At 33.1% G+C, this 11,119-nt stretch overlaps 1 long non-coding RNA gene across 1 annotated transcript in view; it reads right to left on the bottom strand.

Moving 5' to 3' along the window:
* LOC112470338 overlaps positions 1-9,684 on the bottom strand; it is a 57,425-nt gene extending 47,741 nt beyond the window's left edge. The window contains exon 1 of the long non-coding RNA XR_003042949.1: positions 9,571-9,684. This is a non-coding gene — a long non-coding RNA (uncharacterized LOC112470338). The remainder of the gene's footprint in view (positions 1-9,570) is intronic.
* Positions 9,685-11,119: the final 1,435 nt, after the last annotated feature.

Genomic DNA, 11,119 nt, shown 5'->3' with positions numbered 1-11,119 from the left:
AATGACTCCATGACAGGGTTGTTACCTCCCATAGAGAGAAGAAGACAATGAAGAAGGAGGAGTATTCAAACAAGATCAAGGCAGTCATCACTTCAATCAAATCATTTCCAAATTTCAGGGGCTGGAGGCATGGGGCCAGGGGGAGAGAAGGGTGTTTATGACATATAGCTGCCTATTCCCAGAACTCTTTTATGTACTTTTATTTTATCTTCAAAAAGAAAGAACATATTAAAGGGAAATATCTAAAGAGGAATAATGCTACATAAAGTTTATGTTTTCAGATCTGTTGCCCCAGAAAATGCTTTGATAAAACACACTTAGAGCAATATAGTCAATTTCAAAGAAAAGTTGAGAGATATACCTCTCTATACGGCAATATGACTAACACCGACAGACCACCAATTATGATTATCCAAATTCTGATATAGTTTCTTGCCTCCTCCCCACAGAGAAAAATAAAAAATGCCAGAATAGCACTTTTGCAACATGGAGTTATTTTTCTGATGACTAAATTTTACAGAGGCTGGTTACATTTCAATGTCACTAATCATGAAAGGTAACAAGTCAAAAAGGAAGAGATTTATCCATATAAACAAAATTCCCTTGTCCTCCTCCCCCCGAAATAAAATGATAGAGTTATTTTTTCTGTATATTGAGAATTTGTAGAATATTATTGATTTATAATAGACATGGATTTGGGTGGGGGGTGCAACTGTCACTGATGCTAAAGGAGATAAAACAGCACTTTATTAATCTTAGGCTATGTCAAAATGAATTGTTGATATTAATATTTTCTGTGCTTGTAGCAGTACACACATCTGCGGAATGTGGACCCTGATGAGAAGATAGTATTTGTGAGAACTCTGGTATGTACTGTCTTTAGAGATACATTCAATGTACACAGAATGTGGACTCTCAAATCCCAATCATAACATGAGCGAGTAAGGAGTGGGACCTCGTTTCTCAAATGCTGTGGAAAATTAAACTCATCTCACTGCATATGAAGCATTTATTCAGACATTTATTCAAATTATCAATCTTCAGGTTACGATGAAATTCTATTTTCCTCCCCTTCCATTATCCACCTTACCACAAAATGAAATCACCAGCTAGCACTTTGTGTAAGCAGAACTATAAAAACTGCAAAGGAGAAGGTGTGTAGCCAGCAATGGCTTTGGATACAGTTCATAGGGTCTACAGAGGCCTTGAAAAGCTAACAAGAACTAAACTGAAGACTCTTCCATTGCCTGTGAAGCTAGATTTAGGAGTCATGAGGGAACTGAGATAGAACGCTTGCTGGAGAACAGCAGGGCATCAATAATAAATGCTAACCTTTAAAAAAAAAGGATTCTTGTGAACACTGATTAGGACCCTGCATCATTTTCTTCTCTTTGGGTGGTTTCATGAAGGAAAGATTAGTATGTGATTAGAGAATTGAAATGGTCTTAGACCACCTCTCCAGAGGGCAGCAGCCTCCTGGCACAAGAAGGAAATATTTGCCTGACTTTTGGCTGTCTGAAACTACTTTGAGCATATGCTTTGGTTCATACAATGTCGGGGGATGGCAGGGGAGGTTTTCTATCTTTTCTACAATCTAGACCCATATACAATTTGAGTTCAAGCACAAGGTACACTTAAAACTTGGTATGGATTTACAGTATGAGACAAACCTGTCTCTACCTGTTACTGTTTCCTTACTGATGTTCATACTTTATTTCTTCTTATTTTATAGAAACTTGTCAGTCCTCAAGCTGGAAGGCCTAGAGACAATATTTCCAACTGGCACCAGGATTAGACTAACCATATAGAGTATGCCAAAACTGTAGGAAATCTTTTAAAGATAGATAGTCCATGAAATGAATAAAACCAGCATCTATTGCCAGGGCAAGATTTAATACGGGTTTTAGAGGTCTTTGACTAAAAAAAAAAAAAAAAAAACCAGCCAATATGCTGGTTTTGAATCAATTAGGTCTTATTCATCTATATTCCCAGTATTTAGCATAGCTATTATCAGGCATCCAGTCAGTTTTAGGACTAAAGCCTGATATTATCTGGAATTTTCTTTTAGTAAAGAAGAGAAAGATCTTGAGGACTTAAAGGGAAAAAATGATAATTTAAAGAAAGGGAAAAGGAGAAACATTCTTATTATTAATTATTATTATCATTATTATTTGCAAATACACAAAATGTAATGAGTCATACCAGGAAATTATTAATAAAACCATTTTTTAGATACTAAAACTCAAGAATTTATAAGTCACCACCTCAAATATTATATTCTAACTAATGCTCGTGTAAAAAGTTTTCTCTCCATAAGAAAGTAAGTTCTTGAACCACAAGGAAACCGATTTATTATTCTGGCTTATTCTTTTTCCCCTTACCTAATTCACTCCCATTTCTGGACCTCATTTCTCTCTTGTTGCTCAAAAGTTATTCTGCTTTTAATATCTCATAAGACCTGGATCATTTCCTCCCTAGATAACAGGCTTTTAAAAGACATGAGCTTAACCTGCTACCCAGGTGCACTTTTTTTCTCAACATTTGCCATCTCTCATGGTGACCTGTATTTTATTATTGAACAAAAGCTAGCTATGTGGTACTCTATTACCAACACATTTGCTCCCAAGAGCCTTTAAATAACAGAAACTGCCTGGGAACTATAAATGCAAAGGAAACAGGAAGCTCATAGGCCAAGATAAAGAAGCTTAAGGTTGGCTATTAATTTTGGCTAATATTAAATCATGACATAGCTCACTCGTAAGGATCACAGTTCAATTATGAACCATAAAAAAGTTTAAAGAAAAGAAGATTTACAAGATATTTTTAAGTACATTAGTGCATATTGTGGAAGTTGTGAAAATATTTCAGACCCAAGCAATGATAGAACCATGCCCCAGTATATAAATTCAAATACAATTATTCTCAGACTAACACTCATCAACTGGCAGAGTTGAAGCATATCTCTATTCAAATGTATACTGTAGTGGTGCTCATATATATTTTGCTTAAATCGATAATGTGACAGGTAGGTTACTCATTATACATCGGTTTTAACAAATTATTTTAACTCAATTATTTTATTATTCATAAACCTGGCTGTTGAAAGCTTAGAGCTGATAACTTGTATCTGCAATTTGAATGAAAAATCTTTTTTTACTTTTCAATATAATTGGCATATTTTACGAAAGTACTACAAATTCAAAGACATTATTTTCTCATATGATGGATACCTTAAACAGTTAGTTGTGTCTGTGTAGGTAATTATTTAAATGTTCCAGTAATTAGATGACATTATGTAAGTGGGTAGAGCTAGGAAATAAAATGAGCTCATGCCCATTTATATATAAAGAGTACCATGATAAAAATTACCAAATAGATAAATATGAGTCAACTGCAAATTATCTATGCATTTTTCTTGAAGTAAAGCAAGTTGCTGTTGCCTTTCCTGACACTCGCCTGGATTAATTTCTGAAATTTTAAAGAAATACTGGGGAGAATGGTTTCCTTGGGCCATTGTGGTCATGATTTGCTCCATAAACGCAAATAAAAAAAAAAAAAGAAAGAAGAAGAAAAGAAGGGAAGAGGAAGAGAGATAAAATGAAGGAAAGAAAAATAAAAAGAGAGAAGGAAGGGAAGAAAGAAGGAAGAAAGGAAGGAAGAAAGGGAGAAAAAAAAGTTGTTGAATGGTTAAGATGAGCTGGGCATCATGCAAGGTTCTTCACATATAATGTTTCATTTAAATGTTATGATGTAAATTTCATAAATGAAAAAGTCAATAACCAAATATTAAGTCATATAGCTGGTAAATAGCAAAATCCAGCCTTAAATCTATCTTAGTCAAATTCTAAAGTTGCTGTGCTCACAAATAAACTCAGTTTTTTTAAATGTAAAATGAAGTTGAAAATTTTCTGTCATCATAAAAATTTATAAACATTGATTCAGTTTATCAAGCGTATATAGGTATTCTGTATCTTTTAGAAATATTTGATGTTTCAAGGAGATGTGAGTCTCTAGAGATCATCTCACAGTAAAACCATATCACTGACAAGCTCTACCAGTGTATACAGAGCTCCAGCTAGTCTTTGTGGAGCTTCATTCTGTATTAAGAACAGACAACCATTGTCCACCAGACATTTGAGCCAAGTCACTAATATAATAGAATAAGAAAAATACATAAAAGAAAGGAACTTAGATGAAAAAGATGATTTAAAGAACTGAAGAGAATGTTTTAAAATAAAAATAAAAAGCAAAAGTCTAAAATGACATCAAATTATAATTTACATCCTTAAATAAGTTACTAAAGATATAACTTATGTTCTGTTTTCTTACTTATTCAGTTAATTAATATTTAATTAATTAAATAGTGCTAACTGCCATCCTCACTATTAGATATGGGGGAAGAGTGGTCAACAAAGTTTTTATCCTTGTGCATGTGAAAGAGTGAAATATGCAAAGAAGAAGTGAGAAAATGAAAGACATCTACAAAATTGGAAATATAATTGCTACAGTTAAAATAAATTAATATAAAGACAGAAGAGTAAAATTGAGAATTTTTTCAGAATATGAGAAAAATCAATTCTGACGATCTAATACTCACATCATAAATATCTCAAGAGAGGAAACAGGGAAAACTGATGGGGGAACTTATTAACATAATAATAAAGAGAACACATTGCAGAGCTAAAGAGAATCACGATTCTTCAAATTGAGTGCCAAACAGAATATACATTTAAAAAATTCTGCCAACTATATACATTATATTGATTATAGGATCTCAAAATAAAGACAAAAAAAAAAATGACTCTGAAAGAAAAAAAAAATCAAAGTAACAAGAATAAGAATGGAATCTACAACTATGCATTCTAGAGGCAATGGAATTTTATACCCCACTAAAGTATTGATTAAATGTGTAGGCATATTTATGATAATTTTAGATATTCGAGGTCTTGTGTTTTCTAAATGAGTTACTGGAGCTGTTACATAATAATAAAAGGAATCAAAGCAATAAAGACAAGGCATGGGATTTAGAAGACTGAATATAACTGAAAAAAATCAGTGAAAGGTAATCACAGGGCGATAAATGTGAATGAAGCCTGGAAAGCAACCAATTCAAATTGGTATAAGATGGTAGGAGAACTTTAGAAGATATGCTGGGGAAAAAAAAGCAGGGAATTGCAGACTAGAATGCATAGACTATTTAAATGAGACAAACCCTTAATGACGTAAAGGCCTAGAAAGCAAGAAAAAAATGAAACTCTGGGAAAAAAATCTACATGAGAAATTCACAATCAAACAATATATCAAACTAAAAGGTATCATGATTACAAGTAAATGAAGAAGCATAAGCTTTAAAAATCAGAATATAATTTATGTGGCCCATAAAGCATAGCATTGGACCCATGGATACATTAAGCCAATCTGGCACTTTACTTGGCCAAAGACTGCATAATATTTACATGATCAATATAAAGTATATGCTGATGAGTAATTTTTTCCCCATTTAGATGTAAAATATGGGGAGGATGGAGGGCTTAATTGTGATTGTGAAACAGTACAAGAGAAATAATATAACCTTCAACTGTAAAAGAAAAGATAAGCTCTTTTTACCATGATCAAGGGACATTGCTCTTTGAAGGTCATTATAGTGCAAGAACAGAGAAGGAAATCTAATACTTGGCATAGTAGTAAACAATCTTACATAATTGTAATCCGATGAATGCTGTTTTTGGTTTTTAACTTTTAGAATCAAACTATACATAAGTCATAATTATATAAACCAGTGAAAAATATAACTTTTCATGATGTAGAAGTAAAGATTACAATAGAAAAGGCGGAGGAGATGAAAGGGGAAGAGGGCAGTAAATTTCTCATCATGTCAATGGACGCAGTAAGTCTCAATTTTCTGTGGTTAATAAAACAATAAGTAGAGATTTAAGTATGTTGGATGTTTCTGAGAAAGCTAATAAAAACAGCAAGCCAACTGTATTTGACCATGTATATTTGGGGAGGAAAATGGCCAGGTAGAAGAGGTCTGGTTTAATTGAGTTGAATTCATGCTGATTGTAAAAGAAATCTGAGGTAATGTCTAAGCTTGATAAATCAAGGCACTATAATGTTAAAGATAAGCAAAATATTGATAAAAACAAACTAATCTAATCCTCAAATAACAATAATATAAGATATGGAACCACCCACGAGAAGAATACAAATAGAAACACTTCCAAGTGGTAATGTATAAGAAGAAAAACTGGGATGAGGCAGGAGAGCACTGTTTTTCATCATAAATTCTGCGGGCATACTATTTAATCTTTAAGCAGATGGTTTTCTTATAATACACTGATTAAAAAATAGAAGTAGTCCAGCAGTGCTACCAATTTCTACTAATACCGTCCGGTATGGTTTCATCCATATTAAGATGAAAGAAACTACTTTTTAAACATACAAACCCTCTCTAATGACAAATAACTCTGTCATTTGATTTTAGGAAATAATAGTTGCTCTTAAAAAAATCAAACAGTTGTTATCTTTTTTAAAAATTGCATTGCCAAGTGTTTTCTGTTCTTGGAGGTCAATGCTATTATTTGAAAGATTACATAAAGTAGTTTGACTGATGTGAAAGAGGTATTACTTCAGTTCCAAAAGCAAGTAGAGAGGACATTTACAAACACACCTACCACCCTAAACTGCATTCTCCCACCTATATAATTTACACATTAAACTGATTAGAGTTTTATTTCCAACAAGATGCTCAGTGCAATAAACTCACGTATTTAAAAAGCACTAGCTGTTCCCTCCTTGGCAAATGTGAAAGTAGCTGGAGAAATCGAAGGCTTTTCAGAAGCTACCACGGTAAATGGCACAATGATTGCAACACTCAGCTGAGTTATTAAAATTTCCATTGGGTTATCATTCAGAATTATCTGCTGGCCCTTTTTTGGTATCACAATGTACCCTTCCCATTACCCAGATTTAAGAAATTAGAAAATGCAGCCCCACTAATATTACATGAAAACTAAAGACTTTGAAAAGTGGCTGTGGTGCTGCAAAGCCCCTCCCAGGTATCAGGAAGCACACTTGTAAGACCCAAACCACTGTGCACACCTCTCCCAAACAATGGCAATGGGACCTTTATTCCAGAGCTGCACAATTAGAACATTTAAAGAATTTCATACATAGTCTTTGGGAAAATGCACCACAGAACAATTTAAAAAACCATTGTACCTCTTTCTAAATAATTCTCCTTGAAAGAGTTAAGTCATTTTACTTGGAGAAATTGATAATTTAACCATTAATCATTAATTTATATTATATGATTTTTTTGTAACCTATCAAAAACCCTGGTTTCATTGCTTTTTCTAAGTCTTTACCTTAGATATGTTAAGAAAATGGACTTAAAGTATTAAATTTTACTAGGCCTGTATTTTTAAAAATTGGTTTAATGCTATTCACTCATTTATAAAACATCTCAGTAAAAGCTTTAAAAAATTCACAGTTAAAACTGAAACAAGCCCAAGAAGTGACTGTATTTGCATAACTTGATCTGTATTTGGAAGAAAATTCCACTGAAGACAACAATGGCAGCTTATCAAATCAGAATTTCACATAGATTTTCCACAGCCCTTCTAATGAATACTGACTCATTGGTCAGCTATGGTGAAAATTTAATGGAGCTCTAAGACAGGGAGTGTACACAGCAAAGAGTGTTCAGTGGTTCCATTATATCGGTATGAAGACTGCATTAGGCATCCAGTTTGCCACTTTCTGAGACCAATTCTAGAGCGTTATAGTTATTAATTCCTTAGCATTTTGATTGGGCACAGACCCTGCCACTGAATTAAAATCCTTTTCATTTTGCCAGCATCATGAAAAATTTGGACCTTATGTCAGATTGGGACTGTTTGGGCTACTAATCTGGTGTTATATTTTTTCAAAATGGCAGGTAACCTGTAACTGAATCCTGTCTAGGCAAATGATAATCTGTGGGATGAATGCTAAGGTATAATTGAATGTACTAGTATACTATTATATGTAATTGAATCTGTAGAGGATCAAATACTGTCTGTGGCACTGAAAAGGACATTTTCAGAGAGAAAAAGTCTGAGATAAACCGTATTTGAAGTAAGCATTAGTTCTACCCCCAAATGCTTATATTCTAAGACTTTTCCACTCTATTAGTGATATTTATGCTCATGCTTCATAAATTTCACCTTCCACGATTGGTTCAAAATGCCAGATGATTTTTGAGATATGTTCACCTTTTTCAAAATGGACTGAAGTCGATAAATCAAACAGTTATTATAAACTATTTAAATAATTCTCATATTAACTATTGCTGAAAATATTAAAATCAGCTTTGCCCTGTTCCCGAGAAATGAGTGTATATTATTAAATCAACTCTTTTGATTTCTATAAGAATCAGTATTTCAACTTTGTTCTCAGAGTTTATTTAAGGAATTTATTTCAGCCCATTTTCAAAATGTTTTAATATTTAATTTTCAAAATACATCCATCGGTTAAAAAATTTGAAAAACAAGGAGGAAAATGGGCTAGATGCATATGTCTTCTTGGTTAGGCAAATGATACATTTTGCCTGTGTGATCTATAAGGTGATTTTCAGTTATAGAAATCTGTTATATCTCTGGTTCTATCTATCTATTTATTCTTTCATTTATCTGGAAGACTAATAGTAATAACAAAAGTAATAAATAATAATATTAATAGCAGTGAACATTTATTGAATACATATGTTCCAGAAACTCTCTTAAATGCTTTACCTAAATTATCTCATTCATTTCACTCAACAGCCTCTCAATAGTGTGTATAAGTACTCCTATTTAACAGATGAAATATCTGAGGCTCAGAGATATCAGAACTTGTTCAATGTCATTACAAGTGAGTAGTAGAACCAAGGTCCGAATTCTAATTAGTCTAACGCCATAGTCAATGTTTTTCTATTCTCGTGGTTAGGTTGCTCTAGGATATTTCATTCTTTACTTTAGATATACTTGTAAAAATACATGCTTATTTCAGATTAGATTGAACTCTCAGTCCTCAAGATCTCAAATTCCTGTTTTCATAACACTAGTTTGCTAGGACTTTCTTCCGAGCACTTACTTCAGACTATGACTAGGGTAATCAGAAACTTATCCAAATCCGGACATTTCTGATAGTGAAAAGGGCTGCTGTTATTGAATATGCTGGGACATTGAATATATTTAGGACATATTCAAATCCCAAGTATAAATTAGTATTGCCCAGACACACGAGGACACGGGGTCATTCTGATGGGCCACTAAGATACCATTTCTCTGCTCTGGGTGCAGAGCCCACATCCTCTGAGAGCAAAACTAGTTTGTTGTTGTTGTTGTTGTTGTTTTTGTGCAATGATCCTATAATGCAACATTTATTTTATCAGTATCAGTTTTCTAGACAAGTATTTTTTTCTCTTTTACACAGTAGAACCAATAAGCAACCTAAAATATCCTAATATTCTTCTAGAGCTGAAGAGCTATGGATACAGAAGCATATTCATTTATCACTTTTACAGTAAAAGTATAAAGTGTCCTGTACCTTTAATAAGTCCTTTTTCTTGCAGAGTTTTCAAAGAAGGTCTTCGGGTAATAAACTTCTTTAATCTGCTTTTAACTCGGTTTTTGTCACTTGTATCGGAAGCACTATGATGCAGTCTGAACACTGGAGATTAAAAAAAAAAGTCAGAGGCTTTCAGTAAATTTCTCCTTTATGATTATTACTTTATGCAAATATGAATAGAAAACAGTAGTTATGGAACAACTACCTGGATTAATAGCTTAGGCTTTTCTGCTTAGACGGGGCATATGAGTAAAAATTTGCCCATATGAAAACATTAGCTCTGCTGCAACATGAATGTACAATGAGAATGCAGCTAGCTCCGTATAGTCACAATTTATTTTCATTTTTATTCTCTCATTTTTAACATGATAACCTTTGTCTAGACAATTCCACTTATCTGTATCCATACACGAAATTGTGGTCAAAGAAAACTCATCTAAACTAAGAGGAAAAATGTTTTAGAATTGCTAATTTCAATTAATTATGATTATATGCTGACCGTAGGTATTTCATGCATTTTCAAAGGTCCTGCTTGCTCAAATGATTTTGTAAATCTTCTTTTTTATATTAACCCAAAGTGATTTTTTTCTTAAGCAGATATTTCTTATTCTTCTTACTGACGTGAAATTACCACCAACACGTTCTAGGAAAAATTCTGAAACACAAATTTGCCTCAAACTCTTTCCATGCGTTCATCAGTCCCTTATTCTCAGCTTTCTATTCTCACCTTTATCTTCAAAGTTAGATGTGTGTCAAATTAATTCCTGAACAAATATTTGTTGAATGTCTACTGATCATCAGGCTCCATGCTAAAGGCTATGAATTCAATGATGAACATAACACTTAAGGTCTGTAACTTCATTAAGCAGAGTCTAAATACATTCAAGGTCTCATTATGAATGACTAATAGGAATGTATCATCCCTGTAAGATAAGGTATAGATCTTAACTGGGCCCTTCACTGTCTTAACTCAATTATTGGTGTAATATTAGGATTTGGGGTACTTTATTAGGTACATAGAACCTCTTTTCCTCTCAAATCATATCATAAAATAAGCTAGTCATTCAGTTGGGTTAATAATAACATATCTAAAATGCATTGAGACCTTACTAGGTGCTCGGTACTCCCTTAAGCATCTAACATAATTTAACATCAATTTACTGCAATGTGAGCTCCATGTGGGTAGGGATTTTTATCTACCTTTGTAAATGTTGTTCACTAATGTGGCCAAGATACTTCAAATATTGTTTAGCATATAGTAACATTCAGTCAATATTTGTTGAACCAAGTCTCACAATGATCTTTGAAGTATATAAAATAATTCTACCATTTTTAGAGATGAAGAAGCTGAGGCAAAGAGGTTAAAAAACTTGTGCAAGTTCAAGTCTGGATATGGTGCCAAGTCTGGTATTATAATTTATTGGAGTATCGATGAAATCAGGAGCTCAATTACTCATTTAAAGTGGAAAGATTTCAATCAACTAAATTTTTAAAGTAGCTACTGAGTGCAAAAAATTTTGCTAAGTTC

This window comes from Pteropus alecto, unplaced genomic scaffold, assembly GCF_000325575.1.
Source record: "Pteropus alecto unplaced genomic scaffold, ASM32557v1 scaffold3, whole genome shotgun sequence".
Classification (NCBI taxonomy): Eukaryota; Metazoa; Chordata; class Mammalia; order Chiroptera; family Pteropodidae; genus Pteropus; species Pteropus alecto.
This window is presented reverse-complemented; position numbering and strand designations above follow the sequence as displayed.